We start from the raw sequence: 27,500 nt of genomic DNA on the forward strand, positions 1-27,500 counted from the left end.
AAGAGAGTAAGAGAGGGAGAGAAAAACAAGTTAACGGCTGAAAGAAGGAAAAAAGATTTTGACGAAACAAATTTATAACATTTCTGCACCTCACACTAACACACTCATTCTACTACGACTCCATCAAAATCTTCAATGTCTTTAGGTCACTTCTTGACTCATCCTTTGTGTGTGTGTGTGTGTGTGTGTGTGTGTGTGCGCGCGCGTGAGGTGGGAGAGGAAAAGAGAGAGAGAGAGGGGAAAAGAGAGAGAGGAGTGGAGGAGAGAAAGAGGGGAGAGAGACAGAGAGAGAGAAAGAAAGAGCCACTGAAGAGAGCCATTGGAGCTTGGATATTTTTTCATGCATTATTTCGGGTTGAATCTGATTCTTTAGAAATGGTGACGTTATTTCAAAGACAAAATACATACCGATGCTTACAATCATAGATATATGGATGCATATGTCTATCTGTTTGTCTATCCATCCATTTATCCAGCCAGCCAGCCAGCTATCTATCTTATCTATCGAACACACACACACACACACACACACACACACACACACACACACACATATATATATATATATATATATATATATATATATATATTACACATACAAACACACACACACACAGAACTACGCTAATAGCTTAGGAGTGAAATTTAGGATTTCTCGGTTTTCTGTGAATCGATTTTGATATAACTTTTTCCAATTAGTTTGCACACTATGGCAACGCTATTGTTATGTTTTCATAGGTATATAGGTACTCGATCAGATCAAGTCAGGGGAACAAAGTGGCCACTCCATCAAACGACCTCCAGAGAAGCCTATTTGCTGCAGTTATTCCTTAGAATTCTTCGCTGCATGAGATGGAGCATTCTCTTGCATGAAGACTAGCTTTATCTTGAATGAAAGTTTTTGCTCTTTGAACCACGGTTGGAAATTGTCCTTTAAGAAGGTAACATAAGTTTTCGATGTTATCTAGGGCTTTCATGCCCTGACCGTGATACCACAAACGATGCCATCCCGAAACATGACCCCCTCCCCACTTCTCCCCTATTGGCGCCTCAAACTATGAGGATGGTTCCATCTGACTGATACCCAACCTTCACTCCAGCCACCTGGTCCGTCAAGGGTAGCACGACATTCGTCACTGAACAGAACTGTTGATAAATCTATCTTCATGTATTTTCTGTCCGTTTCAGTCTCTTCTGCTAAAAAACAGCCTTCAGACAGGGTCTTGCAACAGGTTTAACATTCCTGGATACCCGCTTCAAGAGGCGACACCTGGTTGTTTTCGATATGTCTTCCCTGCCACAACGTTTGAAGACTTCTCTACTTGTCAGACATGGGTTCTACACAACTTCCTTTTTCACACGTTACAAAGTACGATTCGAAGCAACCCTCGTCTTACCCACATCTGCCTCGACCAGACGGAAATAGGAGACTCTTCAAATTTCTTCACTGTTCAGTGATCTCTTCCCAGAATTTTCTACGGTTGTTTTTTCCCTTTCCAAGTTCCGACACGATGGTGCACTTCTAATTCGAGATAAGATCACGTTTCTGACCAATAATGAAACTTAAATTGGGCGCCTGCCTAGTAGTTTGGGACAGCAGAAATTTTGCTGTTACACGATAATGGCCGCCGTTTCTTTTCATCTGTGCAGAATGTGCTCAAATAGGTGTTGCCAACAGTCAATGGGAAAACAACCGGTTTTGAACAAATACACATTTATTTATTGATTGATTTTATTTATCGGTTGATTTGCCTAATAATGTGGCACGCAGCGTAGTGTGTAAACCAGCTCGGAAAAGTCTTATCAAAATCGATTCGCAGAAAACCCAGAAATCCTACATTTCACTCCTAAGCTGTTAGCGTGGTTATGGGTATATATATTTTATTTCATTCGTTTCAGTTATCGCACTGCGGCCATGCCGGAGCACCACCTTAAGTCGAACAAATGGACCCCAGAACATATTCTTCGTAGGCCTAGTACTTATCGTATCGGTCTATTTTGCTGAACCGCCAAGCGATGGTTGCGGGGACAAACACAAACACACACACACACACACACACACACACACACACACACACACACATATATATATATATATTATATATATATATATACGATAGGCTTCTTTTAGTTTCTGTCTACCAGATCCACTCACAAGGCTTTGGTTGGTCTGAGGCTATAGTAGAAGACGATGCCACGCACTGGGACTAAACCCAGAACCATGTGATTGGTAAGCAAGCTACTTACCACACAGTCATTCCTGCGCCTATATATATATATTTCTTTTATTCGTTTACTGGTTTCAGTAATTTGACTGCGGTCATGCTGGAGAACCGCATTTAATCAAGTGAATCGACCACAGAACTTATTCTTTGTAAGCCTAGTATTTGTTCTATGGGGACGTAAAAACACCAACATCGGTTGTCAAGCGATGTTGGGAGACAACACAGACATACACATACATACATACATACTACATACATACATACCTACATACATACTACATACACATATATTAAGTAATATATATTATATATATATATATATAAGATAGATAGATAGATAGATAGATAGATAGATAGATAGATATATAGATAGATAGATAGATAGATACGACGGCTTCTTTGAGTGTCCGTCTACCAAATCCACTCACAAGGCTTTGGTCGGCCCGGCCCGAGGTTATAGTAGAAGACAGTTGGCCAAAGTGTCACGCAGTGGGACTGAACCCAGAATATGTGGTTGGGAAGCAAGCTTCTTACTACACATACATATATATATATATATATATATATGCATACATGCGCCAACGTATGTGTGTGTGTGTGTGTGCGCGCACGTATGCTTGTGTGTGTATGCTTATTATTGGAAAACTGGCATAGCTTAAATGAAAGTGAATTTTAGGAAAATGATATAATGAGTACCAGTCGGATATTGGGATCGATATGATCAGATCAGCATCTTGGAAGTCGTATTCTTGCATGGGTGCAGTCCAATAACAGAGACAGAAATAAGTGTAATTAAAGATAAATGCATATGACCACACACGCAAATATCGAGTGCAGGCGCAGACACACGCACATACATGTACACACACAGATTTACAAACATAGTTGCATATATGTTCGACGGATCCGGCGCCTTTCGTGGAAGCTTCACCCGCTTCTTAGGACCGACTGACCCGTGCTCGACCGCCGTCGAAAGAAGCCCGTCGTATATATGTACATGTATATATATATATATATTATTATATATATATATATATAATATATATATATATGTGTGTGTGTGTGTGTGTGTGGTGTTGTGTGTGTGTGTTTTGTCCCCTGCTGCTGGTGTGTTTACGTCCCCGTAACTTAGCGGTTCGGCAAAAGAGGCCGATAGAATAAGTACTAGGCTTACAAAGAATACCTCCTGGGGGTCGATTTCCTCGACTAAAGGCGGTGCTCCAGCATGGCCGCAGTCAAATGACTGAAACAAGTAAAGCGAGAAAGTGAAAAGAGTATATATTGTATATCTATGCGTGTGTGTTTTATATATGCATGCATGTGCGTGTCTATCTTTCGCATGAAGCAAGCTATAGCTAAGTAGAGTACTCACGTAATTCTTACATAATTGCTATGGTGATGTTGAATGCGTTCAGTCGGTGTGTGTCGATATAACAATATATATTTTTGTTTGGTCAGATTTTTTTCTTTATTTCCCTTGTTAATATACCTATATTTTTTATAAATTTCTATGTATGTATGTATGTATACACACGCGCACACACATATAAATAGAAGCATTAAAGTTATATATATATATATATGTATATATAATATATATGTATGTATGTATGTATGTATGTATGGTATGTATGTATATATATGCGTGTATGTATAAATATCTAAACAGTACATATATATAAAAATGAATACATATATGTGTGGACGTATAGATATAGATATTTATTTTTACATATTTGTGTTGTTTATATATATATATATATCATATACCAATATATATATATATATATATATAATATATATATATATATATATATATATATATTATATATATATTCCAGACCGGGCGTTGTGTGTGTTTATTGAGCGAAAAAACACCTAAAAGCTCCACGAGGCTCCGGCAGAGGTGGTGATCCCTGCTGTACTCTTTCACACCACTCTAAAGGCGGTGCTCCAGCATGGCCGCAGTCAAATGACTGAAACAAGTACAAAAAAAAAAAATATATATATATATAGATAAGAAAGTTGGTTTGTGAAAGCACGTGGGTGAATATATATAAAATAGTAAAGAGTGAAAAAACTATAGAAGGCTTAAATGTTAAAAAATATATATATTTGCGTCAATATCTCTGAAGAATATTAGAAAATTTAAAACAAAATTTTTTTCTCTTATAATGACATAATTTAAAAGAAATACCGGTTTCGCGCGTGTAGCTTTTCAAATTTCTTGCGACGTTATGTTTATGTTGAATAGATTTTTCGTTATGTTTATGTTCAGGAGAGTTCTAAATAAGGGAAGGTAGTGAGTGATTTCTTCCGGTGTAAGGAGATAATCGCTTAAAAATTTTTTCCTTTCCCTTGGTGTGAATTTCTCTGTATCAGTATGTTCGGATGGTTGAGTCTGGGCTTGTACTTTTCAATGAAGAATGTTTCCTTGTTTAGTCTAATTTGGTGTTGATGATCCGAAAGCACATTGGTAAAATGGAAAGATTAAAAATTGTGGTAGTAGTTGCTTTGCGCATTTCTCAATGTGCTCACTAAAAGGTATCATTCTATATTCTGGGAATGCAATCTGTTGTCGATGCAGTGTGCATCTACGTCTGAGTGATAGTCCCGTGGAACCCACGTAGTCTTGGTGGCAGCCCGAGCATTTTATGACATAAATTATGTTTTGAGAGGCACAAGTAAAGTTAGATTTGATCTTGAATTTCTGTCCCTCTTTAAAGAGGAATTTTGAGAAGAAAAGTTTAAAAGCATCGACGAGGAGATGCACAATATAATACAGAAACATACCGAGGGACAACCCCTCGAAAATACATTAGATCATTGGAAGGTTACCTGTGAAAAAGAAGAGAGAAATTCTCTCCTGCGCTGGGAGAAAAACATGGACTTCTTCCAAAAATATAGTGCAACTTTCAAAAATGAATTGGGTACAAATAATCCCTTCCTTAAGAAAATTACAAAAAATAAAAAAAGAAAAACCAAACAACCCACGAACAACCCCCAACTATCCTCCATACACTAAAAACAGAAATCACCCACAACCAACCTTTGCAAACCACGCAAGACCTAACAGGGACTAGCTGACAGACGACGCGTCTATGAATAATTACAACCAAAAAACAGAACACACCAACAACATCCTAATACCAGACCCAACCACCATACAGCACAAAACGACACTAGAATAAGAAATACACCACACACAAGTCGCTACTACCCCATGAACCAAAATTACTGGTCCCCACTGAACACAAGACAAACGCAAAAAAACACTATGTCAAGCAACATCCCACATACAAGCAGTTCGAAACAAAAATATTTCTCATACAGAAATTTTACACACACCACAAACAAAAACACCATAGATTCCCACACACACAACGATCGGGGCAACAATACCACCACTCCCCCGACCCAATATCACACAACCTCACAGACAACTCATACAAACAAAATTACACCCAAATTTTTTTAGCCAGGAACCAGGACACCAGGACACAGGCTGGAACCTAGTAATAAGGAAAAACCGAAGATAATCAATCTTTCAACCAAACCTCTTTCTAACATAAAAATTGACATCCTCTCAAAAGGGCTCAATTTACACCAACTCCACGCAGAGCCAACCTAAATGAAATCAAGGATAATATAACAGAATTTTGCAGAAAATTAAGACTAGCAGAAGCATCAACCAGTTTCAATACTGAAGATGAATCACTAGTCAAGAACAAAAGTGAACACATCCCACACAGAGGAAGAAATAAAGATCTTGACGAATTCTGTAACCACATTGAGAACTTTCCCTACCATACTATACATAAACAGAAAGTTAACTCAAATTTGAACACTACACAATGGAAAGAACTGATAGAACTTCAAATTGATGAGGATATAACCATTAAGGAAGCAGACAAGGGAAATGCAGTTGTAATAATGGATACATCATACTACAGAAATCTTGTAATTTCCTTGCTTGATGACGACCTACATTATGAAAAAATTACCAACTACACCCCACAAAAAATAATGAAAACTCTATCTTCACTAATTAAAACCCATGAAAAGGAACTAACAACCAAAGAGATTGACTTCCTAACAAACTTTAAATGCAAACCTAGCCTTTTCTATGGTCTGCCAAAAATTCATAAAAGTCAAATTATAAATGAAACCATTAAAAAATCACCAAAGACATACATACACACACCTAACCCGGGGGACCTAAAACTACGACCCATTGTAGCTGGCCCAACCTGTGAAACACACAGACTAAGTCTACTTATGGACATCCTCCTGAAACCCTTCCTTAAACATATCGATAGCCATATCAGAGATGACTTAGATATGTTAAACCACCTTCCAAAAAAAGCCAAGAAGAAACAATATCCTGGTTTCATTTGATGTAGTTAACTTATATACCAGTATACCTCATAATTATGGACTGGAGGCAATACAGTTCTGGTTAGACCAATTTCCGGAAGAAATACCAAAAAGGATCAGTAAAGAATTCATTACTAAATCAATTGAATTCATCCTACACAATAACCACTTCATGTTTGACAATACATTTTACCGTCAAAAATCCGGAATTGCTATGGGTACAAGGGCAGCACCAGTCATTGCGAACTTAACAATGGGATACATGGAAATAATCATTTACCAGGAATCTTTATCAATCTTTGGAAACCCCTCTCTCAATACATAAAAGAATTGGAAACGATTCTTAGACGATTGTTTTATTCTCTGGAATGAAAACACAGATAAACTCCTAAAATTTAAAAACCTATTGAACTGCATAAACCCAAATATACAGTTCACAATGGAATACAACCAAAAGGAGCTCCCGTTCTTGGATATACTAATTAAAAAATTAACCTTAAAATAGAAACAGACATTTTTTACAAAGCCACAGACGCCAAACAATACCTTCTTTTTAATTCATGCAACCCAAGACACACTAAAACAAACATCCCCCTCAACCTTGCAAGAAGGATATGCACAATAGTGTCAGAACAAAATACCAGGAACTTTAGACTGCAAGAACTCAAAAACACCCTAATTGACAGACATTACCCAGCTCAACTCATAGAGAATGGGATCAGACGTGCAACACAAATCAACATAGAAACTTTAAGAAAAGTTCAACACAACACACACCTTCCCCCGAATACTACCTTACATATCTACATACAACCCCAGAAACAAAGAAGCCTTCACCATCATCACCCAGAATTTACCAATACTTCATAAAGACCCCAAATTAAAGGAAATTCTAAACATACACCAAATCATTAAAAGCTACAAACAGCCTAAATCACTCAAAAAGATTCTCACAAAGGCAAAATTGTCTTCTGAAATTACGGATGCAAAAGTAAAAAAATGTGGTAGATCGAACTGTGCAACATGTCCTAACCTGCTAGAAGGATCAGAATTCCTCTTTAAAGAGGGACAGAAATTCAAGATCAAATCTAACTTTACTTGTGCCTCTGAAAACATAATTTATGTCATAAAATGCTCGGGCTGCCACCAAGACTACGTGGGTTCCACGGGACTATCACTCAGACGTAGATGCACACTGCATCGACAACAGATTGCATTCCCAGAATATAGAATGATACCTTTTAGTGAGCACATTGAGAAATGCGCAAAGGAACTACTACCACAATTTTTAATCTTTCCATTTTACCAATGTGCTTTCGGAACATCAACACAAATTAGACTAAACAAGGAAACATTCTTCATTGAAAAGTACAAGCCCAGACTTAACCATCCGAACATACTGATACAGAAAAATTCACACCAAGGGAAAGGAAAAAATTTTAAGCGATTATCTCCCTTACACCGGAAGAAATCACTCACTACCTTCCCTTATTTAGAACTCTCCTGAACATAAACATAACGAAAACTCTATTCAACATAAACATAACGTCGCAAGAAATTTGAAAAGCTACACGCGAAACCGGTCTTTCTTTTAAATTATGTCATTATAAGAGAAAAAATTTTTGTTTTAAATTTTCTAATATTCTTCAGACATATTGACGCAAATATATACATTTTTTAACATTTAAGCCTTCTGTAGTTTTTTCACTCTTTACTATTTTATATATATATATATATATATATATATATATATATATATTATATATATATATATATATATATATATATGTTTATATAACTCGAGTGTTGTTCATCCGATCGCGCTGAAATTTTAAACATGAATACATCAGAAGATTTTCAAATTGTTAGTTTCAAAGTGAGAATCGCTAATTTTGGAATCTTTATGTCCTGTTTGTTCCGCCATTAAAACAACTAGTTGCTCAGACAGCCAGCACAAACCATTTCGCTAGCAACAAGGGGAGTACAGGATGACAGTCAGCCCAAACTGTCGCTATGCTGTCTCTCTTCATTCCTCTCTCTGTGGCGTTAATATTCTTAATCGTTAGTTACAGTTTCTCATTCAAACTACATAATAGGCAGAATTGTCGGATTAAGACGGTAGAGTTTTTTTAGGGAGGAGATTTGGTTGCTATTTCTACCAGGTCTAGCTACCACGTAGAGGTCCACTCATTGGCTTATACATACATATGTATATATAATATAAATAAAATACTTAAAGCAACAGGCGTCAAATACAAAAGCCAAGGTCCATGCAGTGTCAAGGGCCAAAAAAATTTTCAACTTCTTGCCTAATGCGAGGCCAGAGCAATCTGTTATCTCTTACACTATTTCAGTATTACGTCTGTATTGTTATGTGAGATACTGTCCTATATATTATATATTCCTTATGCTTTCCAAAACCGGGTTACAGATTTTGACATATGGGGTATCAAAAGATTCAGTACTATTTTGGCTACAAATTAAACGCAATTTCCATTCACATATTTGCATTTCAAAAAATTAAAATAATCTTTTCCATAAGTCAACTATCGTAAAAATTTTATACGATGACGTCACAATTTCTATATGTGTGTGTACCTTAAAAGACATCAATCATCACGACACACATCTTCACTCACTCACTCTATCTCTCTTTCTCACCCTCTTTCTCTTTCACATACACACGCGCAAGCACGCACGCACATCACACACACGCACACACACACATAAATACACACGTCCATTTCATATAGACGTTCTTTTTGCTTTCTCTTCTATCAATTTCTGCTCTCTTCAAATAAAATTTTTACGGATACAACTGCTTACAAAAACAGGGATTAATGTATAATTTCTTTCTATGTTCATAATTTTTTGTTTACAATATTGTGGAAAATATTCCACCAAAGAAAAGATGTAATCTCTCCAGAAACAAGTATAAAGCAAGGAGGATTGTAGAAAACCAAAGGAAGCGAGATGAGATTTTCTCAAGATCAGCAAAAGCATGTTGCAGCACTTAATGCTGGATCATTAAATCAATGTTTTAATTATTAGACAGAGGTCCAATAGAATAGCTCTCAGACACAGACTACGTCCAAATTCGTTCTTTACAACTCCTAAAGCTGTTTTCAGATATGATCCCTCTCATTCTTATAAAAATAATCCCCGGAATCCCTGGGTGCATAGAACACGCATTTTCCATCTGGGAAGCCATCACCTGTGCAAAACAAATGAAGAAAAACCTATATATTGTTTGGCTAGATCTTGCCAATGCTTATGGATCTGTTCCGCACGCAATAATAAAAACAACGATGGACTTCTTTTGGATTCCAAAAGATGTTCGACGAATGCTCATGTCGTACTACGACAACCTGAGGATGAGATTTACAGCAGGAAAGTTCACAACGGAGTGGCAGCGGCTTGAAATAGGTATTGCAACCGGATGCACGATATCAGTCATCTTATTCGTGCTAGTCATGGAAATGCTACTCAGATCTACAAACTGTGAGAAAGCTGTTGCAAAGACACCATTAAGGGCTTTTATGGACGACGTAACTATATTATCGGAAAGTAGAGAAGCAGCAGAGGGAACGTTAGAGCGGTTGGACGAACTGATAGGATGGGCAAGGATGAAATTCAAAGCCAAAAAATCTCGAAGCGTGGCTTTCGTGAAAGGAAGGCAAGAAGTGAAATTCAGGATAGGAAGTGAAGACATACCAACGGTGAAAGAACAACCAGTAAAGAGTCTCGGCAGATGGTATAGAGATTTATTAAATGATAAGAAGCAAGGGAACGAAACACACGAGTTAGTAGAACAAGGATTAAAGGCAATTGACAGAACAACGCTGCCGGGAAAATTCAAATGTTGGATACTGCAATTTGGGCTGTACCCAAGAATAATGTGGCCATTGCAAATGTACGAAATAGCCTCGAGTAGAGTAGAAAGGATGGAGCAAAGATGCAGTGTGTTTATCAGAAAATGGCTTGGTCTGCCGAAACCACTGAATACAACTGCACTATATGGAAAACCCGTGCTGCAACTACCAATAACATCAATCGCCGAAGAATATAAGGCAAGAAAAGCAAGGATAGTAATGATGCTAAGGTATTCAAAAGATCAGAGCATCCGGGAAAACCCTCCAAAGGTACGAACAGGGAGGAAATGGAAGGTGGAAGAGGCAGTAAACAGGGCGATCGGAAAACTAAGGCACGCAGATATAGTCGGAGCGACGCAAGAAGCTAGAACCGGCCTAGGGTCGCAAAATTTCAGGCCATTTTGCAAGAGCAGTATAAAAGAGATGAAAGAGGCAGTGGTATACGAAGTGAGAAAGGAGGAAGAAGAAAGGCGAAATGTACATTTGGTGCAATGCAGTCAACAGGTACAGTGCCTGAGATGGGAGGAATATGTGATCAGCCGCAGAATATCATGGAAGGAACTTTGGGCTTGGGAACAAGCAAGTGCATCCTTCCTGATCAAGTCTACCTTCGACGTTCTACCCTCACCGGCGAACTTAGTCCGGTGGAACATAAACAAAACCAATGAGTGTAGATGCGGAGAGAAAGCGACGGTTAGACATATTCTGTCAGGTTGCAGACTAGCACTCGAAAGATATACATGGCGGCATAATCAAGTCCTCGGTGTCATAAGCGCAGCACTCAACGAGAAGATCGAGAGGTACAATAGGGGAGAGTACCCAAAAGCGCAGGAAAGTATACTTCCACAAGGAGGGAAAAGGTTATAAAACCAGGCCTACAAGTAAAGTATACGAGATAGACGAAAGATGGAAAGGATACTGGGAGGTGGCCACGGACTTGGAAAGACAAATAGTATTTCCACTAATAAAAACAACAAAAGGACCGGATTTAGTTCTATGGAACAGAGACCGGAGAATGGGAATTTTACTAGAACTGACAGTACCTTGGGAAGAGAACATCGGCAACGCAGAGGAACGAAAGGAGAAGAGGTATGAAAAGCTAATCGAAGAATGCAGAGAACAGGGATGGAATGAAGAATATTATCACCTGGCAGTGGGGGCTAGAGGCGTCATTGAAAAGAAAATGACAACGCTTTTCAAAAGAAGATTTGTTTTTTCTAGCCCCGAGCTGCGTAAACTAATAAGGAGAGTACAGGACGCGGTCGAAAAAGCCAGCTTCTATATATGGCTGAAGCGGGAAGACTGAAAATGGCTTGAAAGTCATAAACACGCCGACGGGAAATAACATCATTAGGTGAGACAAGCTGACTGATCAGCTTCGCTGACTGACAGGTGACGGTCGTTTAGAAAAAGCGCGGGCTAAAACTACGCGCCTTCACTAGTCAGTTAAGGTGAGATAGTGTCACGTGACAACTTGCTGGGGCTGCCTGCTGGAGCCTATGAGGCAGGTATTTAAACGGAGAAATTTGACAAGATAGTCAGTCACCGGCTGACACTCGCTGACGATACATCGAAGAGGCCAGGGAACAGAAGAAAGAAGACATGCACCCAACACCAGAGCTGAAGACACCTCCGAAGGGGGGGGGGGGCGCCACGTCAAAACGGTAGAGGAGTAGGGGCCGAAACCGGACGTGGTTCCTCCTGATGATGTCTTGAGCTAACTGGATCCTATAAAGGAGCTGTTGTGGTAGCAGCCTACGAAACACGGTTGTAATTCCTAATAACTCTGTCTAAATTGGTGTGCTAAACACAAATTGTCATTTCTGTAGAGCTTTAAAATTTTCATATGAAACAAATGGTATGTGCTGCTCAGGCGGTCAGGTAACATTGTCAGCACTACGAGCTCTTTGTCAACCTCTTATGTATCTTCTAGAAGGCATTTCCATCCAGTCAAAGGATTTTCTGAACAATATCAGACAATACAACTCTGCAAATGACATCGTTTGGAGCATCTAAGAAGACAGATAAACATGAATTTGCGCCGACGTCAAAGTTCAAGAGCAAAGTTCAAGAGTAACAGGGAACCTCATTGGTTCCCTGTTACTCACAAATGAACAACCACAGTTCCTCCAAATTTACTTTATGAGTGATGTAGGACAACAAAGCCGAAGGAGGTGTCAACATTTCAGATGATGGGTCATGTTAGACACAGCGCCGACTGCTGCAAAAGAAAGTATATCCACTGACAGCTTCTCGGTGCATTCAAAAATCACACAACCCTCACAGTTTAGAGTCTGAAATACTCCAAACGGACGCATAGCATGTTGCTTAGTCGAATTAGCCCATCATTTACTCCACAAATGTTTTGTTGTCAATGCTACACTTTCCCATATCACCTGTTTCAACATAACTGTAATATATTATATATCAGGTCATCCCATAAGTTCTGTCCGAATTTTGAATAAAGAAAGCAAGTGATCAAATGTTATATTTAATTGAAATTTAATCATCAATGTACTTTCCCTGATTACCTCTGGCTTCCTTCCATCTATTTACAAGCTTTTTAATCCCATCAATGTAAAACTCTTTTGGTTTCAAAACGAAGAACTCTGAAACGTCAGTTTTGACCTCCTCCTGGCTTGCGAAAGTTATGTCTTCCCAAATGATTCTGTAAACTACGAAACAAATGGTAGTCTGAAAGAGCAAGGTCGGGAGAATAAGGTGGATGAGGAATTTTTTCCCAACCAAACTCTTCGATCTTCTGTGATGTAATCTTTGCAGTGTAGGGTAGCGCATTGTCCTGATAAAACATCACTCCTTTTCGATTCACTAAATGGGTCTTTTTTTTCTTCAAAGCTTGGTTCAAACCCTCTAATTGCTGACAGTAGACTTGAGCATTGATTGTTGCATTAGGTGGTAACAATTCAAAGTGAATTACTCGTTTGCAATCCCATCAGATAGAGAGCAGAACCTTTTCCCCATGAAGTTCCCTTCTCGGTTGTGGTTGAGCTTTTCCCCTTTTACCAAGCCACTGTTTACGACGTTTAACATTTCGATAGAAGATCCTTTTTTCGACACCAATCACAAGTCTATTCAAAAAGAGAGAAATGAGTTCGCGAGAATGGAGAGAAAAGCAGATGTCAACTCAGGATTTGCAGTTGCTTTCGGACAATTCATGAGGCAGCCATTTTCCAAGTTTAGGAAGCTTTCCCAGTTGTTGAAGATGACGATGAACAGTTGTATGGTTTGAACTAAGCTTTGTTGCCAATTCTTCAACTGTTAATGCAGGATTTTCTTCAAGTAATGCCTCAAGGAACTTATCATCAAACTCAACTGGACGTCCTGTTCGATCTTCCTCTTCAAGGCTGAAATCTCCATTTCTAAATTTTGCAAGCCACCTTCTGTAAGTTCTTTCATTCAAGCATTATTTCCCATAAACTGGGTGTATGTTTCGAGTTGATTCGGTTGCAGAGTTTCCTTTTTTGTACTCATAAAGCATTATGTGCCTCAAATGCTCTTTGGATACTTCCATGTTAGAAAGTGTTTTAGTCAAAGAAATTTTAATTCTATTATTCTGTAAAATAATATTTAATAAGTTTAAATGTATACAAATGCATAAAAATAATTTTTAATTCCATTAGGTATTCTAAAATACTATTAAATTTCATTCAACTTTAAAAAAAGTAAAATTGGACAGAACTTATGGGATGACCTGATACAAAATATGCCATTTTAACCCGAGCAACGCCGGGTGTCTCTGCTTGTACACACATACATACATACATACATACATACATACATACATACATACATATATATATATATATATAATATATATATATATATATATATATATATATATATATATAGTTAAGCTCATAATTACCGAGATTACTGTTGCTGTTATCAATAATTATAATATTAAAGGCATCATATTCATTAGTATCGTATTATCGTAAGTTATTGCGTACAAACTTTTACTTTCGACGTACGTACACCTGCTCTTTCCCCTACTCCCTTCTCCCCTTCTTGAGTTTTACTTTCCCTTTATCTATTATTTTCTATTCTTTCTCAGTCCAGGTGTCGACTGATGGAACAGTATCTATTTTCTACTCAGCTCACCTTGGCAAACGGATCTCTTCTGAAGGACGTTTGTCTCGTCTTATATCCTATTATTTCTTTCACTTAACTCTCCATCTCTGTTTTTCCTCAACCTATTCCTCTATACATAGATTTTCTCTTATAGTTTCCACTGGGTGTGACGATAATATATGGCGGCTCGTGATCATATCTTATCTTATCATCAACTCTTTATCCTGAAGCTGGAATGAGAAGGTTCACATACGATAATTACTGGTCTCAATCATTATTTAGCAGAATTGATTAAAGTGCACTTTTGTTCCAGTTCTTTACATTCTGAATTCAAATTTCACAGAGGTAAACTTTACCTTTCATCCTTTGTCGTCGATAAAATAACGTACCAGTCAAGAATTGGAGGTTGGTGGTATTGACTAAGTTCCTTCCGTCAAAACAGCTAGACTTGTACCTAAATCAGAAACCTACAAACTTTTACTATCGTCGAGGGTTTCCTTCTTTCACGCTGTCTAGCACATCTCGTTTTTCCTCTCTCCCTGATATCACTTGTGAAGAAAAATCTGTTCCCTGTTGATCAAATCTTGGAAAGCACGTTCGACTAGTATTAGTATAGAATCCGCACTGTCTTTTAATATCTACCATGATAAGTAAGAAAGATGGCCTTTCCCCTATTATCTCCAAACCGCCAATCGCTATAAACACCTCTCCTCCACTACTACAAATCCATACAAGCCACACAAACTCGCCAGCCGGCCATAATTTCCACCTTTTGCAATCACTGCAATGCGGGCAATTTTTGAGACATTATGGAAAGATGTTGCTTCTCACCAATTGAGACAAAGCGCCAGTTTAAAGTATATTTCCACCTCCTTCTAGCAAAATACACATTTCAAACAAACCCGCTAATCTACTGCAAGCGTCTCCTTTCCCACCCGAAACTCCTCTTTCTCCTTTCCTACCAACATACTGTGAACATTTTTAGCAATGTTATTCAGAGACATGAATAATGTTTTATTAGAAGAGCAGTAACTCTAAATGAAATTCTTCTTGTTGGAAACAAGAACTTTACACTCCTCAAAAGGGTGGTTACTTCTAATAAAATGCTGCTCGGTAAGACGTAAGCTGCAGTGAAGGGGATCAATCTTGGCGAGTGGTAACTTCAAAAATCTACAAGGAGAATACGTAAACTTTCGATGAAAACTAACAATGCAGTGACATCACTTCAGTCCTGACAGGTAAGCTCTGTATTGTTTGAGGTGTATTAAACTGCATAAGGTTCGAGTTGTATTGAATTTGTTGATATAAAACATGCCAAAATCACGCGTGGTGTGTGGTAAGAAGAGCACCTCCCTACCACTTGGTTCCGGGTTCAGTCTCAGTGTGGCCCTTTGGGCACTTTCTACTAGCCTTGTGAGTGGATTTAGTAGACGGAAACTGAAGGAAGCCCATCGTGTATATGTATATATATACGTGTGTGCGTGTGCATGTTTATCCCTCACCACCGCTTGACAACCGGTGTAGGAGTGTTTCCGTTCCCGTAACTTAGCAGTTCGGTACTTCGATAATAAATGACAAAGATATCTTTATTCCGGTTAACTACATTAATAGACAAGTTGGGTAACACCATGATGTTTATTGCAGCGTATATGGAAGTCATGGATATGGTACGAGAAAAGGAATCAAGGAACTTGGAGTTTTCTGACTCAGATCATCTAATCATATTCAAAACTATCTTCACAAAACCAGCCACCCTGATCACGTACCGGTCAGTGTTCATCTGACATAAAATTATAATCGCTGTCGACAAATGGCAGCAGTATATCAACTGCTAAAAGAGGAAAAGCGATGCTCTAGAAAAAAGCAACTACCGGGTGCACCGAATTCACGAGCTAGGTTTCGAAAGGGTATGTGTATTGAGCAACTTAGAAAGACTATTAGTCTAAACGAGGCTTGTACCTGACGAAGTATCATCGATGCTCACTTCCTAATGAGACAAATGCCGGAGAAATTTCTTATCAAAATTGAAACCACTATACCCAGTATTCGCCGACCTGAAGAAACATGTGGTAAGATACCACGCTCTCCATTCTTGAAGTCGGTAAATAATTTAGAAAATAAATGGCTTGTATAATCCATGTAAACTTTGTACAGAAATACCGTGAGGAAATTAGTTGTTAATCAGGATCCTTACTGCTCAGAAGCTGAGCTGAGTTCCACAGACCAACGATCATGGCTTCGTACTACGAAGTCAAAGTGTTCGAGAATTATTTCTATAGTTCTCTTTTGCCGAACCGCTAAGTTACGGGGACGTAAACACACCAGCATCGGTTGTCAAACACAGACACACACACACACACATATATACATATATACGACGGGCTTCTTTCAGTTTCCGTCTACCAAATCCACTGACAAGGTTTTGGTCGTCCCGAGGCTATAGTAGAAGACACTTGCCCAAGGTGCCATGAAGTGGGACTGAACCCGGAACCATGTGGTTCATAAGCAAGAAACTTACCACACAGCCACTCCTGCGCCTTATATATTTTTGATGGGGAATAGTGAAAAGGAAGGTATGTTGATAGGGTCTGTCAGTAAAGTTTGACAAAATTTTTATCAAAATTGTTGATATCATCTAAAACATTAACATTACATTTAACACAGCACTTTCTGCTTTTCACAAAACTTTTGCTTTGTGGACAATGATGACAAGGCATTTTTGCTCTCAGCAGAATTTTTCGTAAACAAAAAGAAAATGACAACAGCTGTCATGATAAAATAATGAGACGTGGTTATGTTTACAATATTGATATGATCGCAAATAAAAAAAAACAAACATGAAAATAATTTTGCTATATGTCAGTTAATTTTCATTATTAATTTACAGCGAATTTTAAATAATCAAATGTTGAGCTTTAATTATATTAGATTAAAAAATATGGTGAATCATTAATTTTCGTCGATCAAAGAAGTCTCCTTAGAATTTTAAAGGTAATATCATCCAAACTTTCTGCAGCCAAAACTTTACATATGTAAATGGGCATAACTGTGTGTGTGTATGTGTGTGTATCTGAATGTATTTATGTATATCCGAATGAGTGGGCAAACGTAAGAAGGGCATTCAACAAATTTACTAGGAGTTACATGTATGAATCAAAACTGTTCAAATTCGTTGGTACTCCGAGTATCAAGCGTAATGCTAATCTTCAGCCATTTTGAAATTGAATAGCAGAAGTTGATTGTTAATTACGGCAAGGTGGGCTGCGATTGGTCGAGGAAGATCATGCAGTGTCGTGGTTTGATGCTGGTATATCAGCGACAACAGTTGCTTGGAAAATACCGCATGGTGAAAGGGAAAATCGACCGCGTGATGGACAGGAAATCCGTCGCGTTTTTGGACGAGAAGTAGGAAGGAGCGGTATATAGTTGTATACGTGTGTGGACGCGCGCATGTTTGTATTGATGTGAGCGTGTGCATGTCTACGTGTGCGCGCACGCACACACCCACACACATACACACACACATATAAACGAATATGCACGCGCGCATACACACATGCGTATTCATTTATATGTAAATATGTATAGATGCATTTATACATGCATGCACGCATACATGTATGTATGCATGCATGCTTGTATGTATGTACATATGTATAGTAACCTGCGCGCACATGCATGCATGTGCACGTGTGTACCTGCGCGCAAATGTAGATATGAACATACATGCGCATAACAAGCGTTGGGGATTGCTAATTGGCGATCCTGCTCATGGGGTTGGCGACGGTGACCTTGGTGCAGGCGGTGCAGAGTAGCAGCTGGTACTAAGGTAGCAGCTAGTGCCAAGGTCACGGTCACCAACCAATCCCATGAGCAGGACCACCAATTACCAATCCTCAACGCTTGCCAATCCCCAACGGTTGGCATGCACATGTATATTTATACATGCAGGCGCACGCGCGAGTACGTGTGTGCACACGCATGCATGTGCGTGCGTACACTAATATACATACGTACGCACATACATACATACATACATACATACATGCATGCATGCATGCATACATAGACACATGCATGCGTAAATGCATGCATACATACATATATACATATCTACATATATGGGTATACATGGATATGCATGTGTGTATACACATACGTGTGTGTATGCGTGCGCGTGTGTGTACGCGCGCATACACATTCGTTTGGTGGGGGTGCCCATGTACACACGCGCAAAAATCCCGAAACTAGTCCGTGCGTATCACTCAGGCTTGCGAGAAAGGGATGGCCTCCCTTTGCAAATACTTCAAGGGCACTGAAATGGTGTCTAAAGCCAGCTGGAGACGACAATCTCTTGGGGCTGTAGAGCTACAGTAACACCCCCTCTCCTATGTGGTTAGCCATATTAAGATGGCTTCTATACTTTACATTATCGAGCGATTACTGTTTACATCTCATTCTGAGATTTAATAATGCTTATATATATATATATATATATATGTAGAGTGAGTTTACGAAAAAAAAAAGACAAAGACAGGTGGTGTACGAAGCAAACAGATGTATTAGTTTAACACTCAGGAATAGAAAAAGTCTTTTATGTTTCGAGCCTACGCTCTTCTACAGAAAGGGACACAGAAAAAACAAGGAGAGAAACAAGGAGAGAGAGAAAAAAATGTGTGTAGTGGCTAACGATCTATCATGGTGACTGATATATATATATATATTATATATATATATATTATATATATATATATATATATATATATATATATATAGATTCTCTGGTTGTGAGCGATAAATGAGGGTTCAGTAAAATAAATCATTAATCATGTTCTTTGGACACGAATGCTTCTTTTGATGCCTGCTGGTGCCTTGCAAACCTTTTTGACAAATGGAACAAGTTGAGGACTCAGTTTGCTCCAAGTGCTTGTGGAGCATTTATTATTTGTTTGTTTTGGGGGAGGGGGTGTTGTTTTGCTTTTTATTGGTGGACGGCAAGAACTGCTTTGCTTCACGCCACAAAATCACAGTAAGAGGTAAGCTTTCCTTTTAGAGGAGCAGCGTTTTGCCAGCGTGCTTTCATGCTTGTACGAAGTTGGTCCTGATGTTGGAGTTGACTTTGCTCAAATCTCTGAACTGAGGGGAAGCAGGACTGGTGCCAGGTCCTGCATTCTGATGCTTTGTTTTCCAGGAAGAAAAGGGAATGTTGTATTGCTTGAGATTGTCTTTTAGTTTTTCTTTGAAGCACAAGAATGGCCTTCCAACTGACCTTCCTGTTGGGAACTGGCCAAAGAGTTGTTTCGGAATTCTGATATCACTCATACTTGACAGAAGACCTGACTGTTATGAATATGGTCACTCGGTTTTATGTTGGAGATAGTATGCAAGCATCGCATATGAAAACCGTCAAGCTGGTTGATGTGCTTTCGGTACAGAGTCCAAGATTTAGCGCCATAAGGCAAAGCTGTCAAGACCACAGACTTATATGCATCGACTTTCACCTTCAACGATACGTCGTGGATGTTCCAAAGCCTGTGATAAAGCTTATCGAAAGCGGAAGTAGCCTTCCCGATTCTGGACTAAATTTCTTTATCCATCTGAGCATCATTGGACAGAATGGAACCATGATAAGTGAAGGAGGAAACAGTTTTTAATGCTTTCCCATCAACATATTCTGTAGGGGTAACAGCGGGGAAGATAGTCACGAATGGGCTGATGGACAAGCTCAGTTTTCTTGAGGCTATCAGACCAAAAGCCTTCCATGCACGTAAGAAGTTGTTTAGAATTCATTGCATGTCCTCTGCAAAGAGCAAATCTCGAACTGTTTCCATTAAAGTCTTAGTTTATGTTAATGTGTTCAAAGTACATATCGACCCCAGTGCGTAAATAAGTACCAGTTACGCACTGGGGTCGATGTAATCGACTTAATCCATTTGTCTGTCCTTGTCTGTCCCCTCTATGTTTAGCCCCTAGTAGGCAATTAAGAAATATATATATATATATATATATATGTATATATATATATATATATATATATATTATATATATATATATAATCTGTTTTCTTCCTTCGGCCACTGAACGATTTAGTCTAACAACTAGACCCCAGTGCTAGTTTATGAGGACGTAAATCTACACCAGTTGGCAAGAAGTGGGAAGACAAACACAAACGCAATGGCACCTACACACAACATACACACACACACACACACACACACATACACTATGCTTGTGTGTGTGTGTGTGTGTGTGTGTGTGTGTGTGTGTGTGTGTGTGTGAGGTTAAAAATGGAAATTTCCTGATGACAGTCCAGCAGGCTTGCCCAACATGCGAATAACTCGCTGTCCTTAGAAGTTATATTTCAGTTAATAACGTGTTATAATTATCCTTTAGTGGAACGAAACTTTTTGAGGGGGTTTTTGAATAAATGATGTCGGTAATAACCATTCACTCCCTCTCTATCTCTCGGACAGAGATGAACCTACAAATCTCTCCCGTCACAACTCCGGGGCATGTGATTAGTACGCCACATGAAAGAATCTGAAGGCGGATCCTTGAAGCCGAATCAACCAGCAGGTGACCTAGGGCTAAACCAAGAACGAGATGGTTGGGTAATATGCATAATCTCAATTGGCCACGCTTTGGGATCCAACCGGAAAGTAATTACGGTCGCTTCTGATAGGACCCAATGGATGAGGTGTCTGAGGACTCTATCTCCATGATCCTTTCAAGAATAGCCTGTGGAGAAGATGGATGAATGGATTATCTATGTTGGATTGGTTTTGGAGAGAAAAATCACAGGAAAAGCTATTTTCAATTGCAGTTATGATTTCCTTATAAAACCCGAAATTCTTTGAGAGAAATGTACTTCCCTAAGCCCTGTTCAGGCTGCAGGAATGACGGTTTTTATATCAGGCATAATGGGCGCAAGAAACTCATCTTTCGCCCTATCTTTAGTATCAACTCTCATTGCATTGCTCACTGAGAAACATTGAATATAAAAGAAACAGTGCGATAGGAAGAATAGAGTCAACTTGAGAGACTGTCTCCTTATGTTGTCACGTGCTTCAGTTACCTGCAAATGAGTCCAAGACAAGCTTTCAGGTACTTTCTTGCTACATCCACCAGTTTCGGTTTCTAAAGCTTCAGAAGGAAATCTCTCCACATCTCATAGAAACGATCAGTTGAAGGAAATTTTAGTTCATTGATATTATTACTGTGAATTATTCCGGTGCATCTGCCTAATACGAAGTAAAGGGCAGATTTTACGATACCCGGGGTGCGAAGTTTGATGTTATCATGCAAGTCATTAGAACTGATTGTGGAAGTGGTGAGCACGAGTGCGTGCGTGCGTGTGTGTGTGTGTGTGTGTGTGTGTAAATCACCCTCATGGACGCCAATATTACCACTACCACCAAACCACCACCACCGCTTCCACCTCCATCACTTCCACCTCCATCACTTCCACCATCATCACAACCACCACCATCATCATCACCACTATTACCACCCTCACCAGCATCACCACCTCCACCACCACCGCTACCACCTCCACCACCATCATCATCACCACCTCCACCACCATCATTACCGACGCCACCATCTTCAAAAACGTCACCACCACTACCACCACCAACAACCCTACAACCACTACCTTGATCCCTACCGTCACCTACACCACTTCCATGACCACGAACGACAACAGGGAGCAAAATGTTTTAGAGATTGACAAGTCATTAGTTGAACAGGTGCGATTCTATAAACCTATCTAAAGGCAATTGTATTTATGTTAATATTGTTGTTGAATAGCTCTGGTCAGACCAACGGATATTCTATGAATGTCATATATTATGTTAATTACTAACATTAGAATATCCTCGACCACGAGATTCGCTTGCTTATGTCTACTGGCTTGTAGCTTGACAATTTGTTATAGGAAATGGATGAAACGCTTTCATTAACGGACAAGTTTTGAAGTGTGAATAACATTTACGGTTGAAGACTGACTTGGAAGTACGGATTCTAACAGCTCGCACACTTCAGAAATTACTATAATTAAAGTATATCATCAATAAGAATCAACCCTCCTATATTAAAGGATAATTATGTAAGGGGTCTTTGATAAATTTATTTATTACATGAGTTGAGAGACATCTTGGATTGTGTGAAACCACATAAGAAGGATAAAACGGAGTCGTTTCTCTCAAGTCTGAGAAATACAGCAGTCGGTTCGACAATGAAATTATGTAAAGATGAGATAGAACTCCGTCCCATCGCCAAAAATATTATCGCACCAAAATTTGGTAGCAACAAAAGTATAGTCAGTGAACGAAGGCTATATTCGTGGAAACAATATTCTGGGCGCCATATTATTAACTTTGCAGTTCTCGTTTATCCAAATATTTGTAAATTTCCTGTATCATTTGCGGAAGAGACTATTAGTGATAAATATATATATATATATATATATATATATATATATATATATATATATATATATATATATATATATATATATATATATAGTTAATCCCAACATGAAAACACAAAGAGAAAACACAGCAACGCGAGGACTTGGAACAAGTATAGTGTTATTGGACGCTCAGGAAAGAAGGAGGGTTTAACGTTTCGAGCGGAGCTCTTCGTCAGAAACATAGGAAAAGGAAAGATCCAAAGAAGGGAATACGGAGGAAAAAAGTCGCCAACGGTACACCCGCGGTCACATTTTGAATCATTTATATTTATGTCTAGAACTGAACAAGGGAAACTGTTGCAGGATGTTGTTTCTGCGGGTGACAATATTATTATAGTTTTGAAAATCAACTTCGATTCAGATTTTTTAAATAATTTTGTCTTTGATGTAGATCAAGAACGTTACATGACTGTGGTTAACGTCCTGTAGTCGATAAACCATGTTTTAATTCTAAGACGATCACACATTTCGTAAAGATATGTGGTAAACCAATAATCTTTTCAGCCCTGTAAATGGTAGGGTAATGGAATAAATGGTTGACCATTGACTGTGGTAAATAATTGTCATTACATCTTGAACAAAAATTAGAGTTAAATCATACTCTAAAATTCTCTTATAAACAGAAATACGTTGGAGGAAACACGTTTCATAAAATTAGAAAGATGATTCTAAACATTGAACTGAATAATTTCTGTTATCTAAATTTGTTGTCTCTGCAATATTTTGAGAGGATTTTTGAATAAATGATGTCGGTAATAACCATTCACTTCCTCTCTATCTCTCGGACAGAGATGAACCTACAAATCTCTCCCGTCACAACTCCGGGACATGTGATTAGAACGCCACACGAAAGAATCTGAAGGTGGATCCTTGAAGCCGAATCAACCAGGAGGTGACCTAGGGCTAGACCAAGAACGAAATGGTTGGATATCGTGGGAATCTCAACATTATTACAATTTCAGTTTTTCAAATAATTAAATTTAAAGATTAAGCTTCTGCCATTAATTGTCTACGCTTTATGAGTTGGTTCTTCGTAATTTATTTATTTTTAATTGACAAACCTTTGGACTTTTGAATATTCACTGATAGAAGCTTTGTAATTTCAGTGGAAATAACATTCAGATGTTCTTATACTCGAAGTCGTCCTTTTGAAGACTGCGAGTTGATTAACGTTGAAACTGCTTGACTGAGAAAATAATTAACGAGGTCGTTAAGTTGTAGGAGTCAACAAAAATGACAATAAAAGACGTTTAGACGTTTAATGATTTACTCCGCATCTTCTACTATTAATAGACACAACACACATAGAGATGCATTTCCTCTCCGACTCATTAGTGCTATTTTGAGCCAAACTCATGGCAAACGCCGTATTACAGTACTGTCGACCTTCATTCTTATTATTAAGTGTTCTTTGGCTTCCCAAGAGCAAAGTTAAGCAGACTTTCAAGCTAAATAATGAATTATTCAATTTTATGCGATTTTCTTTTTAGTTACAAATAGTACGTGGTTTAAACTGAGTTAACAAAGAAATTAAATAGTTAAGAAGTGGCTCATTATTTTGATGATATGATGAATAGAGGAGTAAATAAAATGACCCACGAGGACGTTTGGAAAGCTTTTAAATGTGCCCCAAAATGTAGGGTTATAGATTTAAAAGGGTAGCTTATTGATTTCTTGATATGGTGAACAGGGGAGAACAATTCGAAAACTTCTCTCAAGCGTACCCCAAAAGTAGTGAACCCGTTCCAGGGTTACTACTTGAAATTGCTGGATATCACAAGAAATTTAAGCATTTTGTTAAGTCAATTGTAAATTTCGTGAAATTGATAAAACACAAAAATTCTGAAACGGCAGGACCCTTGTTTGAAGCTAAACAGTGCTAACGCTTACCATTATCGACCAGATATGTTTTGATGCAATTGAGAAACTGTCATTATTTCTTTACCGATTCCAGCAACTAGTTCACAAATTACTCTCGAAACAGATGAGTATATATCTTCAACAATTTCTGTCCTAATTCAAAACGGGATGACAATTTACTCCTATTCAGAATGATTTTATGATATTGAAAGAGGAAAAAAAAAACTGCTGAATAACTAGATTATCTTGCAATGCTCAAAAAATAAAACGGTTGAAAGTATGTGACACGGGCACAAGTATCTAAATTGTTCACAGATCAATAAGCAATAACTTTTTCTGTTTTGTTAGTAGACCTAAACTCGTCATTCAAAATACTAAATTGCATCGTCAGACTTAAATTTTTTCAGGGTTCTCCGTGAAGTAATAAAACCACATAGAAACAAAGAAATCGGATGGAGGTACCAAAACTAGAATTGGTACCATTGTTAATAATATTGTAATAGTGTTCTGAGGAATTGTAGTAGTAGTAGTAGTAGAGTGTAGAAGTAATTGTATTTATTAGTGTGGTATTTAATAACCTACTAGTGAGTCTGCTGGCCAGTGTTTAGTGCAGTAAGGATTCGAACCTCGACCGCATGATATTCGGTTAGGGATCACAATTAAGCTCCATGTGAATGATCTCTAATCGACTCAGTTCCACGTGACTGGTCTATGTATCGATTAATCGGCATGAAGCTGTGGCGTGATATGGTTCCTCGGTTGATCTAAAATTTACCCCTTTTTACCCTATAAAAATCCTTTGGCTCCTAAGCCAGCCAGACGGCATCGGTAAAGTGCTAAAACAAGTCGACCTTAGGCTTTCGTACAGACGCCTCGGGCATTCGTGCACACCACGTTGGACATTCGCAGAGAGCACACTACTAAGACCAGACCACCTCAGGCACTTGGACAGACCACCACGAGCAAGAAACAATTTCAGAAACTCACACACGACATATCACATCTCGTCTTCCACAAGACAGCGCAGTTCTCTCCTCTCAGTTGCCGGTTTTATCCTCAGCATCTTTCTTTTGTAAACAGCCAACACAGTAACCATGTCCACAATAAAAATTTAGGTTCGTGAGATGCTTTATTTATCATACGCGCAACCAGCTACACCCCACCAATACAACACACCAACAAGCAACCACCACCGACATTGGTGAACAATCTCACTAGCGACTATACTGTTGTTTCTGTTCAGCTCCAGGTCAGCCGTGATCATCACATCTTCCCAGAAATAATGTATTTACTTGATCACTCAATATGACTCTCTTTGTTTTGAAGACAGTAGGGTGTAATTAGGGGATAGATTTAGATGCATAAAACGTGATTGTTTCTAACATGGGTAGGAGGCCACTAGTTTTGTAAAGGGGTGGAGTTTTCTGTTAAATTACTTCCAGCATTTGATAGGCATTTCATCGAAATCGGATAATAAAAAGGAAAGGTAACAACGGTGATTCTTGAAATCAAAACCCAAAGGGCTGAAACAAAGACCGTTGGGCATTTTCCACTGGTTTAACGATAAGTTTCCGCCAATCCATAACAAAAATAATCTTTCTACTATAAGTGCGATACTTGAATTTTTTTTAGAGCGAAGAGCTAGTCGATCACAGCAACCCCAGGACTCGACTGGTACCCATTTCATCAATCCCGGAAGGATGAAAAAGCAAAGTCGACCTTGGCGGAACTTGAAATCGGAACGTAGAGACTGACGAAATGCCACTAAGCATTACCCGACTGGCAGAGGACAGCGAGTACCTGACATTCCGTGTAATATACTTATGCCCTATGTAGAATCAACAGTGGTTCGGGATCAGTCTTTTGTTGGCTTGACAAAAACAAAATTGGTATTTAATGATAATTTTCGGCAATGTAGCATGCCGAAATCAAATCCAGATGTTGGCAACGTCTCACGACATGTTGATGATTTCAACACTAATTATGGCCAACTCTCAAGACATTTGGCTCAGATCTTTTTGGCGATCAGCCAAAATGTCGTAACAGACTTACCAGTGCCAGGGCTTTGAATGTGCCAATGTGTTCTGTTGTTGTTTCTTTTTGACTTTAGTTTGGAAGTTAACGAACAAGAGTGACCTAAGATCAAGGAAATTTCAGCCGTCACCATCCCATTAGTTTATATAACAGGTATTATACTGCCTTTGTGAAGGTGCATGGCTCAGTAGTTAGAGCCTCTGGCTCACAATCATGGGGTTATGAGTTCGATTCCTGGACATGGCTGTGTTGTGTTTTTGAGCAAGACACTTTATTTCACGTTGCTCCAGTTCACTCAGCTGTAGAAATGAGTTGCGACATCACTGGTGCCAAGTTGTATCGACTTTTACCTTTCCCTTGGATAACATCGGTGACATGGAGAGGAGAGGCTGATATGGTGGGCGATTGCTGGCCTTCCGTAAACAACCTTACCCGGACTTGGGCCACGCAGGGCAACTTTCTAGGTGCAAATCTATGGTCATTCATGACCGAAGGGGGTCTTTACACTTTAGCCTTCTATTATACTGCCCACTGTATCCGTTAGTTATTTGAGAGGGATTTGTGTGC

General features: G+C 38.7%; 1 protein-coding gene across 2 annotated transcripts in view; it reads right to left on the reverse strand.

Moving 5' to 3' along the window:
- LOC115214498 (aryl hydrocarbon receptor nuclear translocator-like protein 1) overlaps positions 1-27,500 on the reverse strand; it is a 730,728-nt gene that overhangs the window by 661,752 nt on the left and 41,476 nt on the right. The window lies entirely within an intron of this gene.

Source organism: Octopus sinensis, linkage group LG7, assembly GCF_006345805.1.
Source record: "Octopus sinensis linkage group LG7, ASM634580v1, whole genome shotgun sequence".
Taxonomy (NCBI): Eukaryota; Metazoa; Mollusca; class Cephalopoda; order Octopoda; family Octopodidae; genus Octopus; species Octopus sinensis.